Raw genomic sequence first — 11,302 nt, forward strand, 5'->3', positions numbered from 1 at the left:
TTATTTTATTAGGTCAAACAAAAGGGAGAATGACACTCCCAAAAGAATTCAATAAAAATAGAGCAAATCAATGAAAAAAAAAGAAGCAAAGTCCATCTTTTGAGCATTGTCTACTTTTTGGACTTTCAGACAGTAGATCCGTTATCAACTTGACGTTTATATTACTTGTCAAACTGCAGCCTTTGTGACCAAACCTCTCATTGTCTTCATGTTTGTGCAAAACCGCCAATGTGCATTATCCTGCATGCAGCCTACGTGCTCCAAGAAGTCTTTTCTATGATATTCTAGCTCTATTCATATTCGTTTGCCTCCTTTTTTTATTCAGCTGAGAGTCGAGTCGACTGAGCAGACCGGTTTGCATGCTGACCCAATGTAACCCTGGACACACCCCCATGACACTGCAACACACACACACACACACACACACACACGTACGTGTCATTCTTGAGGCCCTGAGGACATCTGGTACAGCGATTAGCCAACTGTAGCGCCTGCAGCTGTTGCTTCACCTGAATAATAGACATGACCCCTGTCTAGTGGACTATAGACTGGCGGGTCTGCAAGATTATGATTCCTGTTGAAGATCCGTGATTAAAACGTTACATTTTTGATGAACTTACTTTTTACGTTGTGCAGAAATCCAACTCTTTCTTCCACTGTTGCTCATCGGTCCCGTCATCCTAGGAGACGAAGCTAACTAGCTAATGAGGCCAGCAGCCTTTTTGTTGTTTTGGGCACGCTTCCAACCCTGTTACTAGCCTGTGTTTTAGGGTATTTATTTTTTTACATATGTTTTAAATACCGTTCCCTTTTGTACTATCATCATTGCACACAGGCTACCCTAGTCACCTTATCATGGTTGTTGCAGTTCTGTGAGGGATTTTTATTCTTATGTATGTGTGTGCATATGTGTTTGTTGTGTTATGGTTGTCTTGCTACCAGATGCCTAAAATTTTCATCGGGATGAATAAAGTATCCATCCATCCATCCATCAAAGCCCAGTTCAGGTAAAGTGTAACTTGAAACTAATAAGAACGTGGCAAAAATCTGTTTCCTGTGGAATATTGTATATTTGTCCAGGTAGCAAGGTACACTCTGTTGTTAACGCACACATTACACACAGGCCTGAATTACACACACATGCTCAGGACCTACACATGCATTAAATTTAGTCACTATTTAGTCAGAAGAATCATCGAGGCGTATTCTGTCTCGCTCTATTTACCAAAAAACAGAGAAGCCTCAGGAGGATGTTAGTCAAGTTTCAGTCCTGAAAAGGTCTAATCCGCCAGAAGAAGTGAAATCACCTGTGCAGGTGTTCAGAGTCATCACGGGAGGAATGACATTCACCTGTGTCACACAGCTGCTGTCTGATTGGCTAACTTCTGGATCAATTCACAGGATGACTGTCTTTTCAAAAAGCAAAAGCTACTTGAGGAGAGAATCTGAACCACGCATGTCACTCGTCTTGTCACTTGCGAGTTAGTTAGTAACTGCAGACTTGGAGGAACGTGACTTGAGATGAAAATAGAAAGGAGAGCTCTGCCAGAGATTCCAGTCACAGCCGACAACTGCACAGGGGACAGATCAACTCCATCTGTAAAGTGTCCCGAGATAACTTCTGTTAAGATTCAACAGTGTGAATAAAATTGCGTTGAATTAATAAAAAAAACGGACTGTATTTGTGAATCTGCCTAATACATTCAGTAAACTATGGTGTCCACTTCCTGGACACCTAATCTTTAACCCCCATGGTGTCCTTGGGTCAAATTTCAGTTTTTTTTGTCACATTAAATTGGCGTCAAAATGAGCGTTGAAAATACTAAAATTAAAAAATCTCAAAGTAAATTGGAAAAAAACACCAAAAACATGAAAGAAATCACCCACAACATTAAAAAGTGACAAATGTTGGAAAAAGCAATAATTTGGAACAAAAAGTGACAAAGGATTTTTATTTCATGGTCAATGGGAAGACAACACAAGGGCCACTGATTCATGGATTTAATTCATTATGCAATAAATAAACAAAAATGAATTTATGAACATTTGCCATTTCGGGAAACTAAATGAATGCCAGCATCCTCCCCCTGTTACATCACACCGATTATCTGTGTACCATCTGATTATCTGCATGGCAAATGATCAACTTGCATCAAACAGAGTCTTTCAAAATTAGGAGGCTGCCAGGTGAAGTTGTGACAGAAGCAGAAATTTGAATGGTGTTGTAGAGGATGATTGACAGCTCTAGTGTGGAGTGGTAGGCACGTATTTAGTTGTTGTGTACAAGAGTTCAGTGGGGAAGAGTGTTTTCTCTTTAATTGCTTGTTTGCTTTTTTGTTTGTTTTTTTTGAATTCAATAAAGTCAAAAGTCATATAAGTCACCCATGCAGTTACTGCGTGCCGAGGGTGTGTGACCCTCTTTAACCCTGGCACGCTGGCACACCCGAGGATTGTGTGGAAATTGAGGTCAGCCCTGACACACACACACACACACACACACACACAGTGATACAGCATATGGAGCCACACTTTTGCAGTATTACCTACCAATTATTTACAGGCTCACAGTAGGTTGCAGCCATAGAAGAAGAATGAGATTAGAACAGAAATTATCATTCCAATCCAATTTTATTTGTAGTATTAATTCTTAAAAAGTTACCTCGAGACACTTTACAGATAGAGCAGGTCTAGACCACTCTATAATTTACAAATAGAGCAGGTCTAGACCACTCTATAATTTACAGATAGAGCAGGTCTAGACCACTCTTTAATTTACAAATAGAGCAGGTCTAGACCACTCTATAATGTACAGATAGAGCAGGTCTAGACCACTCTATAATTTACAAATAGAGCAGGTCTAGACCACTCTATGATTTAAAGATAGAGCAGGTCTTGACCACTCTGTAATTTACAGATAGATTGCATTGAATTAATAAAAGAAATGGACTGTATTTGGAAATCTGCCTAATAAATTCAGTAAACTATGGTGTCCACTTCCTGGACTAGACCACTCTATAATTTACAGATAGAGCAGGTCTAGACTACTATATAATGTACAAGTACAACAGTTCGAGTAGTTTCCTCCAGAGCAAGAAACAGTGTGACGGTGGCGAGGAAAAACTCAATTTTATGAAGAAACCTGGGACAGACCCAGGCTCTTGGTAGGCGGAGTCTGACGGCTGGTTGGGGTTGAAATGAAGAGTGGCAATAACAGTCACAGTAGAGATAATGGAACAGTGACTAAAAGTAGTAGTTCATGGCATAGCAAGGCACCGCAGAGAGTAGGAAAGCACCGCAGGAGGTGTAGCAGGACCACAGCGACAGCTGCAAACATGATTTTGGAGCCTCCCTGATCAAAGGAAACATGACATTTCTCTTTAAATCAATCTAGCGAGATGGTCAGAGTGAAGAGTCACGTTTCTGTTGTAAAGAACTGTGACAGTCTATTACTATTATTTAACCAGGCAGGTTATTAAGAAGACATTCTTATTTACAATGGGCCACCATGACATTTCTTTTTACAATTAACACTTGAAAGAATTTCTCATGTTTTCCAAGGAGGTGAGGTTTTGACAAATGAGCGGTACAAAGCTTGGAGCGGCGTCTTTGTTGCCCTGCTGCTAGAGAGGAAATAAAAATGGATGACTGTTACGGATTAATTAAGAAAACATAAGACTTACATCCAGGTAACGGGTGTTCTTGTACCGGAAGGGTTTGAATCCAAACTACTATCATCTTCCTTAACTTAACTGCTCTAGTTGTTTTTATGCCTAAACTTAACTGTTGTTGCCACATAGACGGCTAAACTCATCTACCAACGGGGTCAGATGGTATGGTGGTAGACTGGACATGGGGGGGTGGGAGTGATTTGTGTCTAAACCCTTGTGGTGGCTTCACTTTGACCATGAAAAACGTTTTTCTCAGAGATTTATTTTGTATATTTTTCGTGTGTGTGTGTGTGTGTGTGTGTGTGTGTGTGTGTGTGTGTGTGTGTGCGTGCGTTTTTAATTTGTGAACACACTGCAATCAAACTTTTAAAGACCTCATTACATGAATGAAGAAACAACAAGAGCTTCATTCATTTCTGACAAAAATCTGTGTTTTATTATGGATTCACTAAATTGTTATTTTGTGCAGGTGGAAACATTTTCCAGCAGAGAGCAGCAGAGAGCTGCTGAGCTCAGAAGGAGGCTCGGATACAGAAGAGGCTGCAATCACACATGAAGCAGCTGAATCCACCGACGAAAACATCTTGAAGAGAGAAAACAATGATGATGTGTGACAAAGACTAAAGCCAAGTTCTGACCAAAGATTCACCACGAGACGAGTTGAAACGTGTAACTTCTTGCAAGGCTCAGCCTGCAGCGTTCTGAAAGATAGATAGATAGATAGATAGATAGATAGATAGATACTTTATTCATCCCGAAGGAAATTTTAGGCATCTAGTGGCAAGGCAACCATAACACAACAAACACATACGTACATATATCACACACAAACACACATATACACACATATCACACATTTACACACATACATAAGAATATAAACAACTTGCAGAAATGCAATGACCATGATAAGGTGAGATACTATGGTAGACTGTGCAAAAGTGAACAGTGCAGTAGATCATGATTAAATATTAACTGACTATAATTATAAACGTAATAACCTATAAACTGACTGACTGAATAAGAATAAGGACAACATGTAACAGGTAAAGCTTCCAGTTCACACCGATGAAACAAGAGGGGACGGTTTATCATCTCCATAGCAACGCCTCTTTGTACTTGTCCGTTCTAACCTCCGATTTTTAGGCTTTTTGTGTAGCTGGAAATACAATTTGTTTCGTTTTAAATATGAATGTGGATAACGTTAGTGACAGTGAGATGCTTGCTCAGTCAGGCCCGGGTGACACACACACACACACACAAACACACATGCACACAGACGCAAACATATTTTTATACTTCTTTACTTGTGAGGAACATTAAATAACACATTCAAGACATAACACTAACCTAAATTAAATCCCAACCTGATCACAGTTGTGTAGTTCTTGCACAAAATGACTGTACTGTTGAATCAGTACTTCACAGTTGAAGATATACATTTTAAATATATTCTGTGTTTTTAGCTGAAATAAGTCTGTGTCTGACGCTCACAGAGTAGTTAAAACGTTTCATAGCCACAGGCAGAAAGAACTTTGTTCAATTTTGTCCATGCTTTATGTATTTCTGTTTTTAGCTGAATGACAGTAACAGGAATCCTAAACCTTCCAGTGGGTGGAAGACATCGTCCAAGAGGACGTTTCTTGGACAGCAGCCTCCTGTCCTGCTATTATCTTCATCTCAATCATTTAGAATTTAGACAACAATTTGGTGATCCCCAGTCATACACAGGCCGGAAATACACACACACACACACACACACACACACACACACACACACACACACACACACACACACACACTCATTCCTGTTCATGCACTAATGGAGTGATTAGTAAGTCATAGTGCCAGTGCTGGACCAGCGCACCGGGCGGGTGGGGTGGGGGGGGCGGTGGCAGGGGTTACATTTCCTTGCCTAGGAGGTGAAGTGGCATCTTTCCAGCTACCAATCCACACTGAGTACTTTAGTCCGTACGGGGACTTTCAATTCCCAACCCAACTCCCTGTGGGCTGAGCTACTGGCACCCAAGTCAACATGAAGTACTTCATGTACTTTGAGTCCAATTATTCTCTGTGTGAAAGCTGTTGTAGCTCAAAAGGCCCTGATTGTTGACATAAAGGTTGTGGGTTGAAATCCTATCTGCAACTTTTAAAATATACAGTCCAACCATAAGACAACGAAACTGGAAGAAGCTTCTACTTTGTTTTTTTTTTGTTTTTTTAAACGGCCGGACAGCAAAATAAAGTTTCTTGAAAGCTCAAAGAGAAATCCCTGTTTCCCAGAAAGCTGTAGTGACTACATCCTGCGGCCTTCGTGGATTCGCTTAGCATGCGTGCACAGAGGCGGGTGCCCACAATGACCAAACAGGGGAAAGGAAAAATGAAGACGGTAGAGAAAAGCTGTGGAATAAAAGCAGAGCGGAGGCGAGGCAGGGAGCTGCCAGCACCTCACTGTGCCCGAGTGCTCACGGGCAGACAGCCAGCGTCCAACATGGGGGGTCTTAGTGTCTGGATCTATGGAGGATCTGACCCATGCTGCCCCCTGCCGTGTGTGTAAGTGTGTGGGTTTATGTGTGTGCGTTGTACAGGGACGATCAGGCCACCGTGAAGATGTGAAGTGGGAGAGGTGATTGGGTCATAGATGTGAGATGTCTCTAATAACGGGCGATGCAAAGGGCAATCGTCTTGAATAATTATTTATATGAATTCATGTTATTAATGTTCCTCTGTGACCTTTTGGGATTTTCTTTTTTGATTTTCTACGTCTAACGCCCTGTGGTGTGCTCTGGGCTAGTCTGGTAGGAAATACATTTCCAGGCTTGGCCCCCTCATCTTCCGCACTCTGTGTGTTGCCATCAACTTTCCTTTCGCTTCAAGCTAGCAAACTACACGCTGAAAATGGCTGAAAGTTTTAATGAAAATTGAGATTATCAGAGCCTAGTTTCCAAATATCTACCCTGCATATTTTTCTCTTGGATAATAACTCAGTGAGTTTTTTTTTTTTTAACCATATTCTGTGGTCAACATTAAAGACTGATTTTAAAAGATATTAAGATGTTACTGTAGTGTGAATGCTGTTGAAGTAGAGATGCTTATGGCAGGTAAAGAGCCTGCTATGCTACTTGACTATGAAGTGTGTGTGTGTGTCCACAGGTTCAAACAATCCGTTTAATTGCAGGTTACACCATCCATCCTGCCAAATTGCCATAGATCCTACGATAACAGGCACACACACACACACACACACACACACACACACACCGCCTCTTGGGTTGTTGGTATGGTAACCACAGAGAAGTGTCCAAGCTCTCCAAATTTCCGGTCTTCTTCTCTGTCGTTGGGACTCTTTATACAGCATCTACATGTTCTATTTTTAAATCAGTCGAGGCTTTTCTTCATTCTGTAGACCAACGAGTGAGGTAAGTGGACTTGCGCCTCAAATACCTGCAGGCCATCTAACTTGCCGATTACATGTGGCCTTACTGATGTTGAGTGATTTTAAAAGTAGCCTCATTAGGAAAATGATTTTCTGTTGCAAAGAATCGTTCATGAATGCACTTTTAAAAATGTGTATTAATAAATTGTCTTCGAACACAATATTAAACAATATGTACATTTTACCAGTTATTAAAACTCATCATTGCCTGGAATATACAAAACATGGCATTTCCTGCAGAGGCGTGTATGGGTTAGGGCACTAATGAGATTTTAAGGAAGGGGGGGGGGGCTTGGCTGTCCTTAACTACTCTAAGGGGAGGCTCACATTCACCCAATTTGAAAACCCCTGATCTACCCTAATCCACACAATCTGTCACCCCTCTGCATCTCTGTTTGTGTGCAGTTTAGTGTCCCAAATTCCCCGCAACGTAACCCCATTAAGTCCTACCCCCGGACCAATCGGCTGTCCTAACCTTAATCACTCTAGGTCAAATGCCTAACCCCAACCAATCGGCTGTCCTAACCTTAATCACTCTAGGTCAAACGCCTAACCCCAACCAATCGGCTGTCCTAACCTATATAAAAAGCCTATACAGTTGGAAAAATGGGATTCTGCAGCAGAGGGTTTATTTTTTCAAACAAAGGGACGTCAGACTAGTGGGCTGGAGGACTAAAGGGAATATTTTGGGTTATTGAGATGTCGGGACAATGGAGCGTCGGAGAAATGGAAAGTCCCCTTTGAAAACACTCTTACATTATAATGTAAAAGAGACGCTGGCCGCTTAAAAAAAGACGCGTTGTGTGAGCAGAGGGACCTTGAAGCCTGTGACCACTATGTCCTGTGTAAGGATCTCTCGAGAGGCGTAACACTCAGTGTGAAGAAATAATTAAAAGTTAACATGCTGAATAAAAGTTAAATAAAAAACACGGCCCGTAGTTGCAGAAAAGGAGAATTTTACAAAAACGGCTGTGTCTGTGGGAGGTTTCTCTAAAGGTTAGCGTTGTTACACTTCATGAATCACACACGGATCTGTTCTTAACCTTGTGAACTGTTCTTTCTTTCAACACATTCTCCCTCCCATCTTGTAAAATACGGACGCCTGTTCACGTGCCTTTGGCGTTGTTATTGACGCTAAAGGTCTCATTATCCATCCATCTTCGTCCGCTAATCCGGTATCAGGTCGCGGGGGCAGCAGCTCCAGTAGGGGACCCCAAACTTCCCTTTCCTGAGCCACATTAACCAGCTCCGACTGGGGGATCCCGAGGCGTTCCCAGGCCAGGTTGGAGCTATAATCTCTCCACCTAGTCCTGGGTCTTCCCCGAGGCCTCCTCCCAGCTGGACGTCCCTCCACCTAGTCCTGGGTCTTCCCCGAGGCCTCCTCCCAGCTGGACGTCCCTCCACCTAGTCCTGGGTCTTTGCCGAGGCCTCCTCCCGACTGGACTTACCTGGAAAACCTCCCTAGGGATGCCCCAAGCAGGCATCCTAACCAGATGCCCAAACCACCTCAACTGGCTCCTTTCAAAGCAAATGAGCAGCGGCTGTACTCCGAGCTCCTCTCGGATTACTGAGCTTCTCACCCTATCTCTAAGGGAGACGCCAGCCGAGGAAACCCATTTCAGCCACTTGTACCCTGGATCTGGTTCTTTCGATCATGACAGGTCTCCTTTAGCGTCTTATCTAAATGTGGTTGGTCGGGACTATTGGCGTCCCGTCGTGGTTGGTCATGGTTGGGCTTATGCTTCCGTGACATACGTAAATAACGGGAAAGTCTTGTTTGACCCATCCCCCCCCCCGACGAAGCTCCCTGCTTTCTGCCTTACAGACTACTCGCTAAACCCCTTGTATTTGCTGCTCTCCCCAACACGCTGATGAGAACCTTTTTCAACCTTTAGACGCTGACAGCAACTGTCCAAACGTTTGTATTTTACGAGTTCAGCGTGAGAACGGGTTGCAGCTGCAGTGCTTTATAAGGCTTTGACTCATTTGTCATTTCCTTTCTTTTTCCCTGTTTCCACTCTTGTCCTCCGTTCTTTACTGCAATGCTGCAGTACTCCGTGAGCTGACCCAATAAACTGGAATATGAACAGAAAGATGAGAACCAATGCATCAATGTGAGATAGAAAGACAGAAAGAGAGGCAGAAAGTGAAGAAGAAAAAACAAGGAAGACACTCACTGCACTGGGTGACTGAATAACTCCTCATCCATAATTTATAGCTTTATGAGAAAGAACAATGGAATATCTGAAATGCTGCTACGCCTGAGACCCTTTACAGCCACTGGATGGAAAGCCCTGACAGGTGCACAGGTTGGGTTGATGGAAGGAAAAAATCCTCACTAAAAACAGAACTGTTCTTTCTGGAACCTGCAGTATCTAATGACTTGTGACAGTGTTCAAATCAATCACTGTTGATGCAAAGTATTAATGATTTCAATTTGAGTGAAAAGATTGACTAATTTACTGGGATATGTCTTTATAGATATTGCACTGACATACCACAATATTTAAAGGTGCCCTACTACCCCCATCTCAAGACTTTGTGGTAATGTCTGAAGTTCTACCATGGACTCTGTAACCTGGTTACCGTGGTTACCTTGTTTCAAGCCATTCTAGTGTGATATAGAAAGCCTGCAGGAAGACTCAGCTCTATTTGGGCAAGTTCTCATTAATATTCAAAAAGCTAAGTTGCTTGACTCTGATTGGCTAACAGTTAGCCAATAAGAGCATAGCTATCAGTATCCTTTACTCAGCGCAACTGGGCGAGCTCATGAATATTAATGAGCTCAGGCAACATGACATCAGACTGACCAGCTGTTGTGATTGGTCTGATTTCTCCTCTTGTTTCTTTCTAGTGGCTAGAGCTGACAGAGGACGTAGCGGATCATCTTCACATTCAACATACAACACACAAACATATGGACCTGACATATTTTAAAAAAGGTTACCTAGCAATAATATAATGGCTCCAGGTCCAGCTGAGATGATGATGTCATTAAACACACAGCTGTTTGGATCCTTTACTCTTTCTATGATGGGAGGGTTTTTCTGCATTGAGTACTTTTACTTTTAATACTTTAAGTACATTTTCCTGATGATACTTCCAGACTTTTACTTAAGTAACATTTTCAATGCAGGACTTTTACTGTGTGGTATTAGTACTTTTACTTAAGTAAATGATCTTCTTCCACCACTGAGGATATCATACAAACATGTTTAAAAGAATGTGTTGAATAAGTCATAACCTCTGTAACGTTTCATCCTGTCATCGCCAAGCTATCACCACATTTTATCCATTTACAAAATTGCAGATCTAACGTGAATGTGTCAGTGTTGTAAATGACACAGTAGAACTGGAAAAAAAACATTAGTTTATTTGAAGCATTTTGTTTAAGAAAGTGTTAAAAAGTCTTTAAAAATATATAAAAAGGAAAATGCTGCACAAGTCTATCTGCCACAAATCACATTTAACCGTTACCCAATGTTTTTAGAAAATATTGGCTACACCTCACACAAAAATAAACTATTCATCTAGTGATCACTACTATCATCAGTGATGAGTGTTGGTTGTTCACCAAGACACTATTTTAACTGTTAGTCAAACATTACACAGTTTCAACAGTTTCAACAGTTTCAACAGTTTCAACTTTTCAGTTTCATCTGATTGAACAAATGATTTCTAGAGAGGAAAACTACAACCAACTTTACACGACAGAACACATCCCAAAGCTAAATGTGGATTATTAACACAAACTGAAGACATGTAGTAACAGACTGGTTTGTTCCATCTGTTTCCTCCGCTGAGGATTTACATCAGCAGATGGGCAATGGGACAGGAAGGAACATGTATGATGAATTGTGGCTTTTTATTCAGTATTGATATTTTGATTTAATGGTTTATATAATTCAGATTGCCAGGTATCAATTGTCGCTTTACTACAACGTTGCATTCTGAGTCAGTCCTATGATCCCACAGCCCTATTTTCCCACAGCTCAATGGTCCCACAGCCCTATGTTCCCACAGCCCTATGGTCCCACAGTCTAATGGTCCAACAGCCCTATGTTCCCACAGTCCAATGGTCCAACAGTCCAATGGTCCCACAGCCCTATGGTCCCACAGTCCCATGGTCCAACAGCCCTATGTTCCCACAGTCCAATGGTCCAACAGCCCTATGTTCCCACAGTCCAATGGTCCAACA

This window comes from Etheostoma cragini, chromosome 17, assembly GCF_013103735.1.
Source record: "Etheostoma cragini isolate CJK2018 chromosome 17, CSU_Ecrag_1.0, whole genome shotgun sequence".
Taxonomy (NCBI): Eukaryota; Metazoa; Chordata; class Actinopteri; order Perciformes; family Percidae; genus Etheostoma; species Etheostoma cragini.